Here is a 6804-nt window from a genome sequence, read left to right as displayed (position 1 = left end):
CTGAATTGCATGACTCAAAGGTGGATTTTGATAATACAGTCACTTAATTACATTCACCTTAAGATTCAAAGCATTGCTCAGGCCACGATTTGTTAGCAATTGTTAATACAAATCCACTTTGGAGATAGATGCAAGTACAAATTATAGAACATCAGGTGCAATTTGATTTTGAAGGGCTTTCTTTTCTTTTCTTTTCTTTTCTTTTCTTTTTACCATTATAAATAATGAAGGTGCTGAGAATGGCTCGGCATATTCAATTGGATATCATTCAATTCCAAAGGTTGTGGTTTTTAAAAGCGGCATCTGCCTGCTGTCTGCTGGGATTTCAAGGTGACTGATGCACTTAAAAGCTATGCTTTCTTGCATTCTCTCTCCTTCTTATCTCTGTCTCCTTCCCACCCTTTCAGTCTGCCTACTTTGTACTCAATTTCCCCGTCCATACAATTGATGCTAGATGCCGGGATGGTTCAGTTCTTAAGGATCTGTCAAGAGAGAGGGGACACACAAGAGAATTGACAGAAGAAAATAGGATGAGTGACAGAGGCCAGTACAGGGTGCTGTAGAACAGAAGAGGGTACTCAACTCTGTGGGGAGAGTCAGAAAGGTTTCCTGGGTTGGGGGGATCCACCTGAGCCACAGGGGAGGGTCAAGTCTGCATGTTCAGATGAGAGGCACTTCACCCACTCAAACCATTTTTCTAGGACTTCAAAACATTTGCAGATCAGTCATAGCCATCCAGGGTTCATGTGATTTAAATAAAACCAAGTATTAGAGACATCATCTAGTTCCCCCTTCCCCATCTATCTCTAATTTGCAAAGTAATATACAAAGTTTGGTCTGTGATTCCAGCAATGCCCCTCTATATCCTCTTTCCTCCTTAAGTGTCTCCCTGCTTTTCTCTCTCTACACCTCAAAAATCCACTTGCATTGTCCCTGGATCTCTAACAGAACCAGCTGTTAAGAATAGCTCAGGCCAAACTGAGGGCTTCAGAGGGGAGGGGGGGTGGGGGAATGAGATAGGCTGGTGATGGGTATTAAGGAGGGCACATATTGCATGGTGCACTGGGTGTTATATGCAACTAATAAATCATCGAACTTTTTTTTTTTACTTTTAAAAATTCGCTTTTATTTTTATAATACATAATGTAGTTTATTTAATGGGTGAGTTTTTTTAAATGATTTTTTATTATATTATGTTAGTCACCATACAGTACATCCCCGGTTTCCGATATAAAGTTCGATGATTCATTAGTTGCGTATAACACCCAGTGCACCATGCAATACGTGCCATCCTTACTACCCATCACCAGTCTATCCCATTCCCCAACCCCCTCCCCTCTGAGGCCCTCAGTTTGTTTCTCATACTCCATAGTCTCTCGTGTTTCATTCCCCCTTCTGATTACCCCCTTTCTTTATCCCTTTCTTCCCCTACCGATCATCCTATTTCTTATGTTCCATAGATGAGAGAAATCATATGATATTTGTCTTTCTCTGCTTGACTTATTTCACTTAGAATTATCTCCTCCGGTGTCATCCATGTTGCAGCAAATGTTGAGAATTTGTTCTTTCTGATAGCTGAGTAATATTCCATTGTATATATGGACCACAACTTCTTAATCCAGTCATCTATCGAAGGGCATCTCGGCTCCTTCCATGATTTAGCTATTGTGGACAATGCTGCTATGAACATTGGGGTGCATACGGCCCTTCTCTTCACTACGTCTGTATCCTTGGGGTAAACACCCAGTAGTGCAATGCCTGGATCATAGGGTAGCTCAATTTTTAACTTTTTAAGGGACCTCCACACTGTTTTCCAGAGTGGCTGTACCAACTTGCATTCCCACCAACAATGTAGGAGGGATCCCCTTTCTCCACATCCTCTCCAACAATTGTTGTTTCTTGCCTTGTCTATTTTTGCCATTCTAACTGGCATAAGGTGGTATCTCAGTGTGGTTTTGATTTGAATTTCCCTGATGGCTAATGATTTTGAACATTTTTTCATGTGTCTGTTAGCCATTTGTATGTCTTCACTGGAAAAGTGTCTGTTCATATCTTCTGCCCATTTTTTGATTTGTTTATTTGTTCCTCGTGTATTGAGTTTGAGAAGTTCTTTGTAGATCTTGGATACCAGCCTTTTATCTGTAGTGTCATTTGCAAATATATTCTCCCATTCCGTGGGCTGCCTCTTAGTTTTTTTGACTGTTTCCTTGGCTGTGCAGAAGCTTTTTATCTTGATGAAGTCCCACAAGTTCATTTTATCTTTTGTTTCTCTTGCCTTTGGAGATGTGTCGTGAAAAAGGTTGCTTTGGCCGATGTCGTAGAGGTTGCAGCCTATGTTCTCCTCTAGGATTTTGATGGATTCCTGTCTCACATCGAGGTCTTTCATCCATTTGGAGTTTATCTTTGTGTATGGTGTGAGAGAGTGGTCAAGTTTCATTCTTTTGCATGTAGCTGTCCAATTTTCCCAGCACCATTTATTGAAGAGACTGTCTTTTTTCCACTGTATGTTTTTTCCTGCTTTATCAAAGATTAGTTGCCCAAAGAGCCAAGGGTCCATTTCTGGGTTCTCTATTCTGTTCCATTGGTCTGTGTGTCTGTTTTTGTGCCAGTACCATGCTGTCTTTGTGATCACAGCATTGTAGTACAGCTCGAAATCCGGCATTGTGATGCCCCCAGCTTTGTTTTTCCTTTTCAACTGTTCCTTGGCGATTCGGGGCCTTTTCAGGTTCCATACAAATTTAAGGACTATTTGTTCCAGTTCTTTGAAAAATGTCCTCGGTATTTTGATCGGGATAGCATTGAAAGTGTAGATTGCTCTGGGTAGCATGGACATTTTAACTATGTTAATTCTTCCGATCCATGAGCATGGAATATTTTTCCATCTTTTTATGTCTTCCTCAATGTCTTTCAAGAGTGATTTATAGTTTCTAGAATATAGGTCCTTTATGTCTCTGGTTAAGTTAATTCCAAGGTAACGTATGGTTTTTGGTGCCATTGTAAATGGGATGGATTCCCTAATTTCTCTTTCTTCAATCTCATTATTCGTGTATAGAAATACAACTGATTTCTAAGCATTGATTTTGTATCCCGCCACATTACTGAATTGCTCTATAACTTCTAATAGTTTGGGAGTGGATTCTTTTGGGTTTTCCATATAGAGTACCATGTCATCTGCGAAGAGAAACATTTTGACTTCTTCCTTGCCGATTTGGATACCTTTTATCCCTTTTTGTTGTCTGTATGCTGTTGCAAGGACTTCTAGTACTATGTTGAATAATAGTGGTGAGAGTGGGCATCCTTGTCATTTTCCTGATCTTAAGGGAAAAGCTTCTAGCTTTTCCCCATTGAGAATAGTATTTGCTATAGACTTTTCATAGATGGCTTTTATGAGATTGAGAAATGTACCCTCTATTCCTACACTATGAAGGGTTTTAATCAGGAAAGGATGCTGTATTTTGTCAAATGCTTTTTCGGCATCAATTGAGAGGATCATATGGTTCCTGAGACTTTTCTTGTTGATATGATGTATCACGCTGATCAATTTGTGAATGTTGAACCATGCTTGCATCCCAGGTATGAATCTCACTTGGTCATGATGGATAATCCTTTTAATAATACTGTTGGATTCTATTAGCCAGGATCTTGTTGAGGTTTTTGGCATCCATATTCATTAGGGAAATCGGTCTGTAATTCTCCTTTTTGATGGGGTCTTTGCCTGGTTTGGGGAATGAAGGTAATACTGGCCTCATAGAATGAGCTTGGTAGCTTTCCTTTTGTTTCTAGTTTTTGAAATAGCTTTAGGAGAATAGGTATTATTTCTTCTTTGAATGTTTGGTAGAATTCCCCAGGAAAACCGTCCGGGCCTGGAGTTTTGTCATTTGGAAGGTTGTTTATCACTGACTCAATCTCTTCATAGTTAATTGGCCTGTTTAAGAAATCAATTTCTTCCTGCTTCAGTTTTGGTAGTTTATAGGTTTCCAGGAAGGCCTCCATCTCTTCCAGATTGCTTAGTTTATTGGTATATAGCTGTTGATAAAAGTTTCTAATAATCCTTCCAATTTCCTTGGTGTTGGTCGTGACCTCTGCTTTTTCATTCATAATTTTATTGATTTGGGTCCTTTCTCTTTTCTTTTGGAGAAGTCTTGCCAGTGGTCTGTCAATTTTATTGATTCTCTCAAAGAACCAGCTTCTAGTCCTGTTGATCTGCTCTACTGTACTTCTGGTTTCTAATTCATTGATTTCTGCTCTAATCTTTGTCAACTGCTTCCTCGTGAGTGGATTAGGTCTGTCCCTCTGTTGCTGTTCCAGCTTCTTGAGGTGAGAATATAAAAACTGCATTTTAGATTTTTCTATTCTTTTGAGTGAGGCTTGGATGGCTATGTATTTCCCCCTTAGGACTGCCTTTGCAGTATCCCATAGGTTTTGGACCTTTGTGTTTTCATTCTCGTTGGTCTCCATAAATTGTTTAAATTGATTTTTGATTTCCTGGTTTATCAAGTCATTCCTGAGCAGGATGGTTCTTAGTCTCCAAGTGTTTGAGTTTCTTCCAAATTTTTCCTTGTAGTTGAGTTCCAATTTCAGAGCGTTGTGGTCTGAGAATATGCAGGGAATAATTTCAGTCTTTTGGTATCAGTTGAGACCTGTTTTGTGTCCCAGAACATGGTCTATTCTTGATAATGTTCCACGGGCATTAGAATAGAATGAGTATTCTTTGGTTCTGGGGTGTAGTGTTCTATATATATCTATGAGGTCCAACTCGTTGAGTATGGCATTTAAAGCCTTTGATTCTTTGCTTAGTTTTTGCCAGGGTGTTCTGTCTATTTCTGATAGTGGGGTGTTGAGGTCCCCTACTATTAATGTATTTTTATCTATATGTCTCTTTATTGTGGTTAAGAGTTGGCTTGTGTATCTTGCTGCTCCCCTGTTGGGGGCATATATATTTATAATTGTCATATCCACTTGTTGGATACATCCTTTAAGAATAATATAGTGCCCTTCTGTGTCTCTAACTATAGTCTTTAGTTTAAAATCCAATCTGTCTGATATGAGAATTGCTACCCCAGGTTTCTTTTGAGGTCCATTTGCGTGAAAGATGGTTTTCCATCCCTTTACTGTCAGTCTGAATGTATCTTTGGGTTCAAAATGGGTCTCTTGTAGACAGCAAATGGATGGGTCATTTCTTTTTATCCAATCTGCAACCCTGTGGCATTTATGGGAGCATTCAAGCCATTTGCATTGAGAGTGATTATTGTGAGATATGATTTTAATGATGCCATGTTGCCAGTAAAGTCTTTGTTTGTATCAGTTGTGACTTTCTGTTCTGTATCACTCTTGGGGCCTTTTTACCTTTATAGAACCCCCCTTAATATCTCCTGTAGGGCTGGTTTCGTGGTTACGAAATTGGTTAATTGAATCATCGAACTTTACACGAAAAACCAGGGATGTACTGTATGGTCACAAACATAATATAATAAAAAAACATTAAAAAAAAAAAAAAGAATAGCTCAGGCCAACTACTTCTTACTTGCGTGTAAATGACTGGTAAGAATCAGTCACTCTCAGCGGGTATTTTCAGGCGGTAGCCAGACAAAAGCATCTCTGTTTATGTGGAGCAGCATATCAAAATTCTGGAGAGATCTTTGCAGTCAGGGGGAAAGGAGCTCAGGGAGAACACAACCATGTTGAGGCCCTGAAATCCCCTGCACAGATATCAGGAGACCCCAGAGGAGGACTGGCAATAAAACTGAATGAAATTCCAAGTCTAGAACTACTGATATCAAAGCAATTATTTAAGTGTTGGGGTGGGAGAAGTTTATTGCCCAAAGTTGGGGTCTATCTGAAATATGGGAAAGTCTATTGTGTAGGGTAACGAGGAAGACTTAATTCCTAGAAGGGAGAGCACAGGAGTCAGCCTACAAGAGGCTGAAGAGCCGAACCCTGGTTTCTGGGAGCTTTTATTCCAGTATTCATCACCTTGATTTATATCCTTTTTTGTTAGTCTGATTCCAGCAACACAGTGCTAGCAGTAGCTTGATTACAGATAGTGTCGACAATTTCAGTATCATCTTTTCTGTTTCTCTTGTTGGCAGATAATTTCATTTAAGCAAAAACCAAAAACGGGATAACATGCATCTGGGGATGGGCCCAGAAACAAAGTTTCATTCTGAACTTTGGGATTTAATTGAAGTTCCCCTTCCAAGGCATTTTTACCTAGATTTTTTTTAAATCATGTTGTACGTTACATTCCCAGTATTTATTTATCTTACAACTGGAAGTTTGTACTCTTTGACCCCCTTCATCCAATTCCCCACCCCTCCGCCCACCTCTGATAATCACAAATCTGCTCTTTTTTCCTGAGTTTTTTTTAAGATTCCACTTTTATATGTGAGATTATATGGTATATATGAGATTATATGGTATTTGTCTTTCTCTGTCTGACTTATTTCACCTAACATGTTGTCCCTAAGTTCCATCCATGTTGTCACAAATGGCAGGATTTCCTTCTTTTTTTATGACTGAATAATGTTATTTTTAAATAATATTTTAAATCTATACCTGTATCTATCTATCTCTATATAGATATATCCCACATTTCTTTATCCATTCACCTAGTGATGGGCACTTAGGTCGCTTCCATGTCTTGACTCTTACAAATAGTGCTGCAATGAACATGGGACTGCAAAGATGTCTTTGACATAGTGATTTCATTACTTTTGGATAAATACTCAGGAATAGGATTACTGAATTATATCGTAGTTTTATTGTTAACTTCTTGAGGACCCTCCATGCTGTTTTCCACAATGG

Source organism: Ursus arctos, unplaced genomic scaffold (genome assembly GCF_023065955.2).
Source record: "Ursus arctos isolate Adak ecotype North America unplaced genomic scaffold, UrsArc2.0 scaffold_3, whole genome shotgun sequence".
In the NCBI taxonomy this organism is placed as follows: domain Eukaryota; kingdom Metazoa; phylum Chordata; class Mammalia; order Carnivora; family Ursidae; genus Ursus; species Ursus arctos.
This window is presented reverse-complemented; position numbering follows the sequence as displayed.